Source organism: Martes martes, assembly GCF_963455335.1.
Source record: "Martes martes genome assembly, chromosome: 11".
Taxonomy (NCBI): Eukaryota; Metazoa; Chordata; class Mammalia; order Carnivora; family Mustelidae; genus Martes; species Martes martes.
This window is the reverse complement of record NC_137899.1, coordinates 89,943,515-89,958,617: the sequence shown is the minus strand read 5'-3', so window position 1 is coordinate 89,958,617 and position 15,103 is coordinate 89,943,515. Positions and strand designations below refer to the sequence as shown.

The following is a 15,103-nucleotide window of genomic DNA, read 5'->3' as shown; positions in this document are numbered from 1 at the left end:
TCGACGCCGGTGGGCGGGCTTGGGCCTGGGGAAGTAGAAAAAAACAAAGCCAGGAGCCTTGCCCGGTCCATAGAGGAACCTCTGGCGCTGGGAGAGTTTAAGTCGTTGAAGCGCTAGAAAGCATTTTCGGGTCGCGGAGGAGATCCCTGCCAGTGTAGAGAAGCGTCCGCGGACTCCAGGAAGTGATGAGGTGATACCTTCTTTTACTCCTGGGAAGTTTCAACCCGGGGACGTAGGCGGGAGTTCGCGCAGATGAAAGCTCCTGCTTTCCTTGTGGTTGTCAGTCTTAAATCGTCATTAAAGCGAAAGGCTTTAAAGTGCCCGATTTATGGGCAGTCACTCGAGCCCCCCCCCTTCTCTTAGTACTTTTATAGAGACTCCCCTTAGGCAATTCCCTGACACTGTTTTGGTTGGGGAAGAAAGGTGATAAGTGGATTGCACTAAAAGCTTATAGAACAATTGAGCGGAGAATGGAATGGAATGAGGAGGAGAATTGTAAAAACTTGGAGGCCACAATTACTGAACCAGAGAAACCCGTGAAAATACCCAAAGCCTGGCACAAGGTCCCTTTTGTGCATCTAAGTAGGCTTGAACTCTTATCCCACAAGACTTTGAAGCACGTGTCAGAACTCTTGGTTGGGTGAGAAAAGGAATTGTATGTTTGTCTGACCACGTGGGAGATCGCCCTTCTTGATTTCTAGATGCTGCTCTACCTAGTGTTTAGTGTCTTCTTTTGAGTTTTTCCTGTTTCATCCCCTTAACAAGTTCAGTAAGTTTTGTGACCGCCAAGCATCATAAACATAAGCATAAGTTTGAAAAGATAATCTTTCCGCGTTTTAAACTCTGTGACATACTGTGTATTGAGTTCATTAGTGCTTAAGTGTTTGTAATCTCATTTATCTGTCTTAGAGTATAACAGTTCCTCCTGGGATCTCAAAGAACATATCTTCACTTCTGGAAGAGCACAGATCCAAGGCCCGACAGGTCCCAGCAGGTGATGGGTCCCACCTTGTGATAGTTGGAATTTTTAACTTGCACAAGATCGACTGGAGTCAGGTCAGAGCGACTGTAGGAGGCAGCTTCCAGTCTCGACGCCCAGGAATGTGGCTTCCAAATCCTGTACTCTTACTCATTTGTTTTTCCTCTTCTCCCTATCAAATGGGGACAAAGTGAGGGGAAAACTTCTCTACTGTAGTGTCACATCAAAGGTCCCTACTCGGTGCCCACCATTCCTACTCTGGAGGTAAAGACAACCATACATGTGTCAGAGTCTTAGGAGCATTTGACATTTAAGGATACTTACATAGGACTTAAGGGCACCTGCCACTGGATTTGGTTTTATTGTTGTGGATACCCACAGAATGCTAGCTTGTCACATAGAACATTAACAATATCAGACATCACCTGCCTTTTAGAATCTCGTTGTACAGGTGAGCAATTTGAAGTTTAAGAGATTTATTCACAGTTACGTAGCTGGTTGGGGGCAGAGCTGTGACAAGGACCCGAGGTTACCAGTTCATAATTCTGAGAAAACGTCTCCTCTTCCACTGCCTCCACCCACCCCCCCAAAAAAGCAATAGTTTTTTGTTTGTTTGTTTGTTTACTCAAGATTACTAGTGTTAAAATTAGCATCCGTTAAGGCCAATCAGGAGAAATTTAATTCTGATATATAGCAAACAGCATACTTTACTTTCAGCAACTTTTGGTGTAGTCCTACTTTCATCCAAGCAAGGAATGAAAATGCAGTAAATTATTATAGCTATGTTGTCTCTTTGTTTTTCTGTTATGTGTGTGTGTTAGTCAGTGTTAACACATGTGGTAATTAAAAATTGGTAGCGGATTGTCTTATTCAGGACCTGAATAAAATACTTTTATGATAACATACATACCTGGCCCAAATAATTTCACAGCTATTTGTACAGAGGCCCTAGCCTTTGAGGTGGGGTTGAGCTGGTCCACCAAGCATCAAAGCATCTACTGACCTAGGCTATTCTGCCTTTTTCTATCTTGGCGGAGCTATTGGTTCCCTCCCCTACACCCTCCCACTAGCAAACTCCAGAATTCTTTGGCCCTCTAGCCGATGTACAACTGTCTCATTGTCTTCATGGTTATCAGGTCACATCATAGTCTTGTTTGCTACTAGTATCTAGTGTCCCACACAGCCTACCTTCTTCAGATTCAGATTAAAATCTAAATAGGACAGTAGGCTTATGTTTGGCTCCCACCATTGCCCTATTAAGTACAGGTCGCCTCTAGTGAAACCAAAACCTGAAAATGCTCTCATGGATCAGTCGTGTAGACCCACCAAAGGGATTTTAAAGCCATCTGTCCCTTCTTTTCACAAGTGAAAATGCAGAATCCTCCTCTCACAGAGTAGTGTGAGGAACAACAGAGGCAATTTTGAAATAGTTTTGTAATCTGGAAGCGCCTGACGTCAGCCATTTTCGAGCACTGGGAACTTGGGCATGACGCTTGTCCGCAGCCTACGTCTTTATCTGTGAAATGGGGAGAAGCCCTAAGTGACTAATGTGAAGATTCAATGCCATAATACAGTGTCTACCTGGCGCATGGAAGGGGCTCAATAAATGGTAGTTCTCCTGAACAGTCACAGGAAATGAGAAGTGTAAAGTGTTTTAACTATTCAGAAGGACTCTTATTTTAAGAACCCAAGATTAAGTTTGGGCCTTGTGCTTTCTCCCCCTTTCCTGCTCTCAAGCAGAGACCCGAACTCCTGCAGAGGATATAGGAGGTGACTGTCAGGAGGCAAAGTGGAGAAATACGCACAGATCTACCCGCTTAGCCAGGAGCCACCGGTATTGGGAAGCGTGAACAATGTGCAATTTCCCTATTCTAAGTCTCAACATAGAACATCATCAGGCAGGAAGAGAGCCAGGTTGATTTTTCTTTTTATTCCACTCTCCATTCAGGGTGGGTGGGAACCCAAAACTCTTTAAAAGGTGGGACAAGGGAGAGAGGGAGGAAACTTGTAGATAATCAAGAGGCACCTTGCCCCTATACAAATTCTTTACCTCACTGCTGAGGAAAAGGCCACATTTCTTTAAAACACTTGTTTTTCTGTGGTGATGAACAAAAAGTCACAATTTCTGCCCAGTGGAATTGTTGTTTGATAGCTGTGCTATATTTACATATTATAACTCTATATGTTGAAAAAATATTACATTTATCATATAAGGTTTAGAAAAGAAAAAATTTAAAACCCCCGTAACTCTACCACTCAGAATTTATCATTGACAATTATTTCCTTCTGTTTTCCCCTATAAATCAATTATTTAAAAAAAAAGAAATCTATAATATATATACTATTTTATAGCCACATTTAGTTCATTTATCATGAACATGTCCCCCTGTCATTTAATATTCCTTTTCAATATGTAATTCCAGGGACGCCTGGGTGGCTCAGTTGGTTAAGCGGCTGCCTTCGGCTCGGGTCATGATCCCGGCATCCTGGGATCGAGTCCCACATCGGCTCCTTGCTCCGCAGGGAGCCTGCTTCTCCCTCTGCCACTCTGTCTGCCTGTGCTCACTCTCTCTCTCTCTGACAAATAAATAAATAAAATCTTTAAAAAAAACAAACAAACAAACAAAACAAGATGTAATTCCATCATGTACATGTGCCTGCCAGTATTATGTCTCACTCTTCAACTCATCTGCTACGCTTGGACATTAAGGGGTTTTCACTTTCTTGAAAAGATTCAGGGATTTAAATGGGCTGCTTCTGTCCCCAGGTGACAAGGTGCTCTGGGAATGTCTGGTGAACCGAAGGGACTGCCTACTGGCCACAGTTCTTTTTCAACAAGGCTAATGATAAAGGTGGCCAGGAATTTTTTTTCTCTCTGCCAGGTGTTACAGAACCTGAACACTGAGGCCATGTAAGTCTGAAAGTTCCAGGAAGGAGGGTTGCCCTTTGACCCCTGCTTCCCTCAGGGTTTCCAGTTCTTTGACCTGAAGAAAAGGAGTTTAAGTGGCAGAAAAGTGGGGGAGGGGGTGGGAGTCAGGTCTCCATTAAGAGAACCTCACCAGACTCCTGGCATTGATATGTCCATTTTATAGATGAGGAGACTAAGGCTCAGAGAATTTGTCCAAGCCCGCAGAGCTCGTTAGCGAACCAGAGGTCGACTCCCACACTTGGTTCTGAAATTTGGACTCTTCCCATCGAGCTTCCCACTGTTTCTGAAAGCTGATGGATACCACTTCCTTCTTTTCTTCGTCTGTGAGGAATTTGTTGTCAATCTTCTAGGATGTATTTGTTATCTACTCCCTAAAAACACAAAACAAAACAAAACAAAATCCCCTACTGTCCAAGAGTTCCTTCCATCTGTGGATTTTCTGAGTTGGCTCACTCTTTGCCTGAAGAATATATCTTCAAGGTTTTTTAAAGAGTTATTTATTAATTTACTGGAGAAAGAGGAAGAGCTCAAGCAAGGGGAAGGGAGGAGGAGCAGAGGGAGAGGGACATGCAGACTCCGTGCAGAGCGCAGAGTCCGATGTGGGACTCAATCCCACAACCCTGCGATCATGACCTGATCGAACGCCAAGAGTCAGATGCTTAACCGACTGAGCCATACCGGAGCCCCAGTCTTCAATGTTTGATGAACAGTCAGATGACTTAGCTTTTTTCCTGCATATTGCTTATTTTCTTACATAAGTGACCTTACTGTATACATTGGAAGGTCAGAGTCATAAAAGGAAGGTCTTAAAACCCTGCAACAATTTAACATTATACATAGTTCCCTTAGCTTTTGGGAGTTCTAAAGTATGACTGTGCATGTGGATGTGTGTGTGTGTGTGTGTGTGTACACATATATGTATATATTTATGTTTGTATATGTATATATGTGATATGAAATGTGACTTGAAGTATGATATATATGACATGAAGCATGTATATAACAATAAGCCTGTTTTTCTGGTTTGGCTCATAAACTGTTTCTGGAGGAAATTCTGAAAAAGGTTTTCCAGAATTGTTTGGAGCCATGAAGCATTCTTGAAATGGGTGTATAACATCCCAATCTGACACTTTTAAGCCAATAACGCTTATTTGGAAGTGTAATTTCTAGAACATTTTGTTACAGTCTCTTTATACAATCTTACCAAAATCAGTTTCAATCAAGGGTACATGTTTTAAAGTAACCTGTTTTCCATTCCTCCCCTTCCCACCCCACCCCCACACTATCAACATCCTGACCCAAGCTACTATTACCTCTTGCCTGGAGTTTCTCAGTAGACTCCTAACCAAATTTTCCTGATTCCACTGTTGCTCTCTTTTAGGCAGCCAAGGTGATACGGGTAGAGTATCTTTGTAGTCATATGACAACTAACCTCCCAGCCTGTCTAGTTTAAAACACTGCATTAGTAAATAAATCCTTATTGGAGGAAGGTACCTGGATGGCTCAGTCCATTAAGCCTCTGGCTCTTGATTTCAGTTCAGGTCATGATCTTGGGGTTGTCAGATGGAACCCAAGCCCCTTTCAGGCTCCACACTCAACAAGGAGTCTGCTTGAGATTCCCTCTTTCCCTGTCCTTTGCCCCTAACCCCCTTGCAAATAAATAAATCTTTAAAACAAAACAAAACAAAAAACACTGCACTGGTTTCCCATTGTTCCTAACGTTGGCCTGCCTTCTTTGTCCCTAGGACCACTAGGCCTTCGTATGTATACTTTCCCTCCGTAGAACGCTGTTCCCTCCCAACTTAAAGCACAGAATAATAATCCAAGTTTCCTAACTCCCAGGCTGACTCTCTAATGCAAGTATATTACTGGGGACTAATAATTATCCAGCAGGAAGAAAATATGATTTGGAGGTTCAAAAGAAGTGTAAGAGTGTGGGCTTGGAGCCAGTCTGCCTGTGTTCCAATCCTGGCTCTGTTCTGTACTAACCATGCAACTTGGGCAACTTGTTGAGCATCCTGGCCTCATTTCTTCTGTTGTATAATGAGCACAGTAAAAGTTCCCACCTTATAAAGTTGTATTATTTATGTAAGTTAACACATGGAAAGGAGCCCAATAAATTTTCACTTTAAAAAGTCTCCACGATACATTAAAGACCCAATATTATTTCTTATGTATAGAGTAAAATCAACCTTGCTGATATTCTCTTATTTTCTTCTGGAGAAAAACAGACAGAGCAAGCAACTGGGAGGCCCTCCTTGGGAAGGGGAAGGCTGGTCCTAGCAGATAAGGTTGCAGGGGCCACACTACAGAGAGTAAGGCATATGATTACTTATGAAAACAAGTGCCAGGCCACAGATGCCAGTGTATTGAGATAACATGAAGCTAAGCGTTTTTAAAAATACAGAGGGGGGGAAATACTAAAGAAATCTAAAATGGTATAAAGAAATCACAACAGCAAACATAGAAGCTTATGATAATTTCACTTGTAAACAAGTCTGTTTACAAGTGAAATTATCATAAGCTTCTAAACCAAACCTTGTTATGTAAAGTATCTTTTCCCTGTGTAACAGATGGTTTTTTTATTGTTTTGTTAGTCACTATACAGTGCATCATTAGTTTTTGATGTAGTGTTCCATGATTCGTTATTTGCGTATAATGCCCAGTACTCATTACAACATGTGCCCTCCTTAATACCCATCACTGACCTACCCCTTACCCCTACCCCCACTCCTCTGAAATCCTCAGATTGTTTCCCAGAGTCCATCGTCTCTCATGGTACATCTCCCCCTCTGATTTCTACCCCCCTTCAGTTTTCCCTTCCTTCCCCTAATGTCCTCCATGCTATTGCTTATGTTCCACATATGAGTGAAACCATATGATAATTGTCTTTCTCTGCTTGACTTATTTCCCTTAGCATAATCCCCTCCAGTTCCATCCATGTTGATGCAAATGGTGGATATTCGTCCTTTCTGATGGCTGAGTAATATTCCATTGTATATATGAACCATATCTTCTTTATCCATCTGTTGAAGAGCATCTCAGCTCCTTTTACAGTTTGGCTGTTGTGGACATTGCTGTAACGAACATTGGGGAGCATGTGGCCTTTCTTTTCACTACGTCTGTATCTTTGGGGTAAATACCCAGTAGTGCAATTGCCAGGTCATAGGGTAGCTCTACTTTTAACTTTTTGAGGAACCTCCACACTGTTTTCCAAAGAGGCTGCACCAGTTTGCATTCCCACCAACAGCGTAAGACGGTTCCCCTTTCTTCACATCCTCTCCAACATTTGTTGTTTCCTGAGTCGTTAATTTTTGCTGTTCTAACTGGTGTAAGGTGGTATCTTAATGTGCTTTTGATTTGAATTTCCTTGATGGTTAATGATGTTGAACATTTTTTCACATGTCTGTTAGCCGTTTGTATGTCTTCTTTGGAGAAATGTCTGTTCATGTTTTCTGTCCATTTTTTGACTTGATTATTTGTTCTTTGGGTGTTGAGTTTGAGTTCTTTATAGACCTTGGATACCAGCCCTTTATCTGTAATGTCATTTGCAGATATCTTCTCCCATTCTGTGGTTTGCCACACCTTTGCTGTGCGAAGCTATTTATTTTGATGAAGTCCCAAAAGTTCATTTTTGCTTTTGTTTCACTTGCCTTTGGAGATGTGTCATGAAAGAAATTGCTATGGCCAGTGTCAAAGAGGTTACTGCCTTCTCTAAAAATAGAAGAGAAAGAAGCGCAAAAAAGGAAAAGGAAAAATGAAAAAACAGTAAAATCTTTAGAAATGCACAGGATCTGTTCTCAACCAGCTAATCAAAACCAAAAGTAACCAATTATTCATTAAATATCTCCTAATGTTTAGGAAATTGTGGTCAGGGGGCACCTGGATGGCTCAGTGGGTTTAGCCTCTGCCTTTGGCTCAGCCCCTGATATAGAGCCCTGCCTCCCGCTGTCTGCTCAGCGAGGAGCCTGCTCCCCCCCGCCCCCCACTGCCTACCTCTCTGCCTACTTGTGATCTCTTATAAATAAATAAAATATTTTTTAAAAAAAGAAATTATGGTAGGGTGTGCCTCGGTGTCTCAAGGGATTAAGCATCTGCCTTCAGCTCAGGTCATGATCTCAGAGTCCTAGGATGGAGTCCCCTATCAGGCTCCCTGCTCAGTGGGGAGTCTGCTTCTCCCTCTGCCCCTCCCCCTGCTCCTGTGCTGGTGCTGCCGCGAGCTCTCTCTCAATCTCTCTCTCTCTCTCTCTGTCAAAAATAAATTAATTATTAAATTTTTTTAAAAGTTAGGAAAAAAAAGAAATTGTGGTAAGAGTTTTATTTTTTTTTTTTTTTTAAAGATTTATTTTTTATTTGTTTGACAGGCAGAGATCACAAGGAGGCAGAGAGGCAGGCAGAGAGAGAGGAGGAAGCAGGCTCCCCACTGAGCAGAGAGCCCGATGCGGGGCTCGATCCCAGGACGCTGGGATCATGACCTGAGCCGAAGGCAGAGGCTTAACCCACTGAGCCACCCAGGCGCCCCGATGTGGTAAGAGTTTTAAATAAATTGAGTTAACAGTGCTTTTAGTGCCTATCATGAACTGTGGTAGGAGCAAGAGGTATTAATCTAAATGAAGCATTTTCCTTGTGCTTAAGGAGCATGGCCCAATAGGAGAGAGACCCAACTCATGAATTGTAAATTATAGCCCAACAAATATAAATGCCAGTGCAATTATTGAGGTGTTTTGGTGGAAGGCTAGGGGATGCTTAAGTGTGTGTAGAGGAGGTTCTGGGGGAGCAAAGAAGTTGGCAGTTGGCCCGAGTGCCCTGCAGTGTGTACTCCCTCCTTAGTCATTCCTTGTCTTTCACAACCTTGATGTGTTTGAAGAGTACAGATAATTTTGTCAAATGTCTCTCAGTTTGAGTTGCCTGATGTTTTCTCACAACTTACCTGGGGTGATGCACGTTTGGTGAGAATACCACGGAGTACTATGTTCTTCTCATACGGGGTTCATGATGTTGACGTATCTTATAATCGGTGGTATTAACCTTGATCACTTGCTTTAAGGTGGTTTCTGCCAAGTTTCTCCACTTAAAATTACTGAATTTCCCTTTGTAATTAATAAATATCTTAGGGCAGATATTTTGAAATGATGCAAACTTTATTTCTCCACAAACTCTGACCCACTAACTTTGTCATCTATGGATGGAGAGCTTGTCTGCAAGCATGATTATTGTGGGTATTTCATGGTAATTTTATATTTTTCTCTTTCCTTTTACACTTACTCCCTTACATTCTACTGTAAGGAAGAGCTATCCCATCTTCCCCACTTACTTAATTAATTACTTTTATCAGTATGGACTCATGGATATTTATTATGTTTATGGATTAGACTCTAACGCTGTGATGATTTATCTTACTGTTCAGATTTTTCCAGCTTTGACACATGTTCTTACTTTTTGGCGCCACAAGACATTCCAGGTTCATCTCACTTGTTACCCGTCTGCCCCTGGAGTCAACTATTTCTGCAAGGAGCTCTGATTCCTGTCTTACTTAGACTGGTGTTTGGAAACCAAGATCTGAGCACAAGATGTGACACTGGCTAAAATTTCTGACAATTACAAGTTGATGAAAATTCAGAGTAATTGGAATTCATATGCTTATGGGAATTTGCACAGTTGGTTTGGGAAACAATTTGGCATTAGCTAGTAAAGTTGTAGGGGGGTGCATTCCACGAACCAGCAATTCCACTGGAAAAACTCTCGCCCATGTGCAACAGGAGTGTGCACAGCTTTGTTCAGAATAGCACAAAACTGAAATAACCCAATGGCTGTTGGTCAGAGGAAAGATGAATAAAGTGTGTTATATTCATCAAGCAGAATCCTTTAAAGCGGTGGAAATGAAATACAGCTACACACACCAACATGAGTGACTCTCAGACACATAATACTGCCTAAAAATGAGTATCTGCAGTATGACTCCATTTACTTAAAATCGATCCACATGCAAAATGACACAATGTGGGCATTTGTAGGGATGCACAAATGATCAGATGAAAGCTGAAAAGAAAAGGGAATGATGACTACAAAATCCAGGATAGTGGTTACAGGTAGGGGGTGGGAGGCGGTGGCCTTCAGAGGTATCGGTAATATCATTTCGTAAGCTGAAAGATGGGTTAATGGACACTCATTTTATTTAGGCAGGCATATATGTGTGAAATAATTGCATAATGAAGGTGGGGAGGATCTGGAGGTAGGGAAGGAAGGAAAAAGAAGAGAGGAGGAAAAGAAAGGATGGAAGGATGGAGGGAAGGAAAGAAAAAAAAGCATTCCTGTATGTGGTATCTTTTTTTTTTTTTTAGATTTTATTTATTTATTTGACAGACAGAGATCACAAGTAGGCAGAGAGGCAGGCAGAGAGAGAGGAGGAAGCAGGCTCCCTGCCCAGCAGAGAGCCCGATGCGGGGCTCGATCCCAGGACCCCAGGATCATGACCTGAGCTGAAAGCAGAGGCTTTAACCCACTGAGCCACCCAGGTTCCCCTGTATGTGGTATCTTAAGATCTAGTTAGTGGTAGTTCAAATTCTGACATAAAATATCTGTTTGGCTTTGGACGAATCACTATACTTCTCTGAGACTCAGTTTTCACACCAGTTAAATGGGAACGATGTCCTTTGCCCTCTGTGCTTCCCCGTGTTATTGCGAGGACAGAATGAAATACTTGTACCGATAGAGTAATGCTTCAAAAAAGTAGCGAAGTGTTCAAAAACATAAAAGAAAAAAATTGGGGCGCCTGAGTGGCTCAGTGTGTTAAGCGTCGGCCTTCGGTTCAGGTCATGATAAATCGCTAAAGAAACTGCAGTCCGGTTCTACTCAGCCTCAGCCTGAAGGAAGGTAGAAGAGTAGACAATGTTCATGTACCCCTTTAAAACCTACCCCAGGGTGCCTGGGTGGCTCAGTGGGTTAAGCCTCTGCCTTCAGCTCAGGTCATGATCTTGGGGTCCTGGGATAGAGCACCATGTCGGGCTCTCTGCTTGGCGAGGGGGGGTGCTGCTTCCCCCCCTCTCTCTGCCTGCCTGCTTGTGATCTCTTTCTCTGTCTGTCAAATAAATAAATAAAATCTTGGGGGGGGGGGGAAACTACTCCAAATCTGCTAAGCATACACAACTTCTGGAATTTCAAATCTCACCCTGCCCCACTCCACACATGTACATTTCCTCCTTTCCCTCTTAACCTCCTTCATCATATATTTTCTGTTTATATCTCTGAGACACCTTGACTGTAATGCACAAATGAGCTTTTTCCTGGGCTCTAACTAGAACTGCGTTTCTCATTTAATCTTGGGTAGTATCCATCCTTATCTACTGAAGTTAGGAGTTGAACTATCACCAAAATAAAAAAAAAAAAAAGAAGAAGAAGAAGAAGAAAACAAGAAAAGATTTTTGTCCTTATAGCAGAAATTATTTTCTTTTAAATACACAATAGAGGATTTATTTTCATCAAGAAAATGTGCTTCTTTCAGCAGACAAGGTTATGTATGAAGTCATCAGTTCTGTAAAAGGCAAGGAAGAAAACAACTAGTTCAAAGAGGGCATTTTCCCCCCTTCTTTTTGGTATGCAATGTCACATACTTGAATACTTCGTATCAAGTCAATTCAATGGTAGAGTGTGGTGTAATACACAAGCATGGCTTGGAGTCAGGAGACTTTGGGTCTACTCCCACGATTTACTAAACTAGCTGTGTGACCTTGGGATAAATTGCTTAAAACTAATGTAGGTTATTTGTCTGTAAATTTAAGATGTTAACTGTGTGACCTTTAAAGTTGTAGGCTTTCTCTGACATGGAGAGTGAGACTCTTCCCCTAAGCCAGAGTTTCTGAATGGGTCTAGAGTGGTCCCAGATCAGTCTCCTCCCTGTCCCGGATCCATGAGAGAATAAATATAAATCCTCCGTCGAAACCTCCTGATTTATTAAAATTAAAAACAATCAAATATAATTAAAAAATTAACAAACCTACCGTGAATGAAAGTCAGGAGAAAACAATAACTGAGAATTTAGATAATGAAACTATCAAACAGAGTGTAAAATAATTGTGGATCAAGTCTTTCAGGAAATTAAAGATGGAATGAAAACTGAAAAAGGGTCAAAATATAAATCTAATAAAAATACCAGGCACATTTGAAAAAAACACTGAGAACATTTATGGATATCATATAATTATTAGTGGACGAGTTAAACAGCAGGATATAATACAGCCGAAGAGAGTTAAATCTGAAGGAAATATGCTTTAACACATAGATAAATAAATATGGAGGAGATGTTAAACTGCATGGAGAGTATAATGAATAAGTATAACATATCTGAGTTCTAGAAGGAGGAAATAGAAAAAAAGCAATATTTGAAGATATAAAGGCTGAGATTTTCCCAAAACTGTTGAAAGGACATGGATCCACAGATAGAGGGAACAGGAGTTCAAAACAGAAGAGGTAAATAAAAAGAAAGTCCCACCCAGATACATGTTAGTAAAACCAAAGAATACCAAAGACAAAGGGAAGATCTTAAAAGTAGACAGAGGAAAAAAAGTAGATAATTTACAAAGGAAGACAAGTAGATATCGATTTCTCCATAGCAACAGTGGAAACCAGAACACAGCGGAATAATATCTTCAGAGTTCTGAAGAGATGACTTTTGAGCTAGATTCGTGGATTCAGCAAAACTGTTTTTCAAGGACAAAGGCAATAAAGACACTTTCAGATAAGCATAGATTGCATTTGCAACCAAGAAACCTTATGTAAAGGAATTTTTAAAGAATGTTCTTTGAGGCACCTGGCTGGCACAGTCAGCTAAGCATCCGACCCTTGGTTTTGGCTCAGGTCATGATCTCCAGGTTGTGAGATCGAACTCCACGCTGAGCCCCGGGTCTGCTTAAGACTCTCTTTTTCTCTCCCTCTGCCCCGCCCCCCACTTTCTCTCTCTCTCTTTCAAATAATAAATCTTTTTAAAAAAATGAATGTGCTTTAACACGAAGAAGAATGGTTCTAAAAGCAAGTTCAGATACCCACATGCAAAAGAATGAAGTATACAAAAATTATCCCAAAATGGATGAAAGACCAAAATGAGCTAAATGAGCTAAAACTGTAATACCCTTGGAAGAAAACATAGGAGTAAATCTCCATGATCTTGGATTTGGGGATTGTTTTCTTAGATACAACACCAAGAGCACAAGCAACAAAAGAAAAAAAAAATGCTGGCCTTCAAAATTGAAGATTTTGTGCATCAAAGGACATGATCAAAAATGAACAGAATGGGAACTATTATTTGTAAATCATATAAATCATGTGTCTAGTATTTAGAATTTAGGAAGAATTTCTACAACTCAACAATAAAAAGACAACCCAGTTAAAAAGTGCGGGCAAATAATCGAATAGACATTTTCCAAAGAAGAGACACAAAGGGCCAACAAACATATGAAAAGATGTTCATTAGAGAAATGCAAATCAAAACTGCAATGAGATGCCCACTTCATGCTCAGTGGGATGGCTATAATTTTTTTAATGGAAAATAACAAGTGTTGGGGAGAATGTAGGGAAATTAGAACCCTTGTACATTGCTTGTGGGAATTTTAAATGGTGCAGCTGCTATGGAAAAAATTCTGGTGGTTCCTTCAAAGGTTAAACATAGCATTACCATATGAACCAGCAAATCCACATCTAGTTATATATCCCCCCCCCCAAATTGAAAGCAGGTATTCAAACAAATATTTGTACACAAATGTCCATAGCAGCACTATTTACAATAACCACATTATGCTGAGTGAAAGAAGCCAGACACAGAAGGTCACATATTGTATGAGTCCATTGGAAATAGCCAGAATAGGCCGAGCCATAGAGACAGAAGATTGCTGGTTGCCAGCGGTTGGGGAGAGGAAGGAATGTGAAGTGACTGCTTAATTGGTATGAAGCTTCCTTTTGGGATCATAAAACTGTTCTGGAACCAGATAGAAGTGATGGTTGCACAGTGTTGTAAACGCACTGTCACTGAATAATACCCATTAAAATGGCTAAAATTGTGAATTTTATGTTATGTGAATTTTACCACAATACAAAAATCAGGGGCGCCTGTGCAGCTCAGTTGGTTAAGCATCTGGCTCTGGATTTCAGCTCAGGTCATGATCTCAGGGTCATGGGATCAAGCCCTGTGTGAGGCTCCATGCCTAGGCACAGATGGTCCTTAAGATTCTCCCTCTGTCCCTCTGACCCTCCCCCCACCCCACCCACACATATGTGCTTTCTCTCTCTCCCCTTCACTACAAAAAAAATTTTTTTCGCAGATGCACAGAAATTAGCAAACATGAAGGTAAATCCAGACATTGTGTAATATAAGTGATGATGACAATAATGTCTCATTTCTGTGGTTCCAAAAATGAAAATTAAAATCGTAGACAACACAAACATGTGAATTGAGAAAGGAGTAATCAGAGAATTAAAGTCCTAAAGAGAGACCCTATGAGAGCCATTGGCTCTCAAGTGCTTTTGACTGTGATTGACAGTAGCGAGTGTCTTCTGTTGTCACCCAGTGTACACACTTTGTATATGACCGAAACAAAAATTTCACAAAATAGTCCTTGCCCTAACTATGTATGTTGTACACCATTTTCTAATCTAGTTAATTTCATTTAAAATTGCTAATTGTGGGGCACCTGGGTGGCTCAGTGGGCTAAGCCTCTGCCTTCGGCTCAGGTCATGATCCCAGGGTCCTGGGATCGAGCCCCGAATCGGGCTCTCTGCTCAGCAGGGAGCCTGCTTCCCCCTCTCTCTCTGCCTGCCTCTCTGCCTACTTGTGATCTCTCTCTGTCAAATAAATAAATAAAATATTTTTTAAAAATGCTAATTGTGTCCCATTAAGTTTATTTCATAAACCAATAATGGATTATAAAGTGCTACTTAAAAAAAAAAAACTGGTATAAAGAGGGTGTGATGACACCCATGTAAAGATGTGGGCCAGAAAAAAAAAAAAGGAAAAAGTCTTGAGTTTTTCAGTATCTGCTCTGATTCTGGGTCAGCAAGCAAATGCAAATGGTGAATTGGCAGTATTTTCCACAATCTTTTGAAGATGTCGCCATATTCCAGTATGGGAATCTCCATGGGGCAAAAGTGTGTTTCTACTAATGCACTGGAAACATTTTGAACAATTCTGAATTTGTATAGTGTTCTGT

General features: G+C 41.1%; 1 long non-coding RNA gene across 1 annotated transcript; it reads left to right on the top strand.

The window, feature by feature from the left end:
- Positions 1-29: 29 nt before the first annotated feature.
- On the top strand, positions 30-9,767 carry LOC308352200. The gene is made up of 3 exons (XR_013967638.1): positions 30-190; positions 8,273-8,436; positions 9,361-9,767. It is a non-coding gene; the product is annotated as an uncharacterized lncRNA (long non-coding RNA).
- The last annotated feature ends 5,336 nt before the right edge of the window (positions 9,768-15,103 follow it).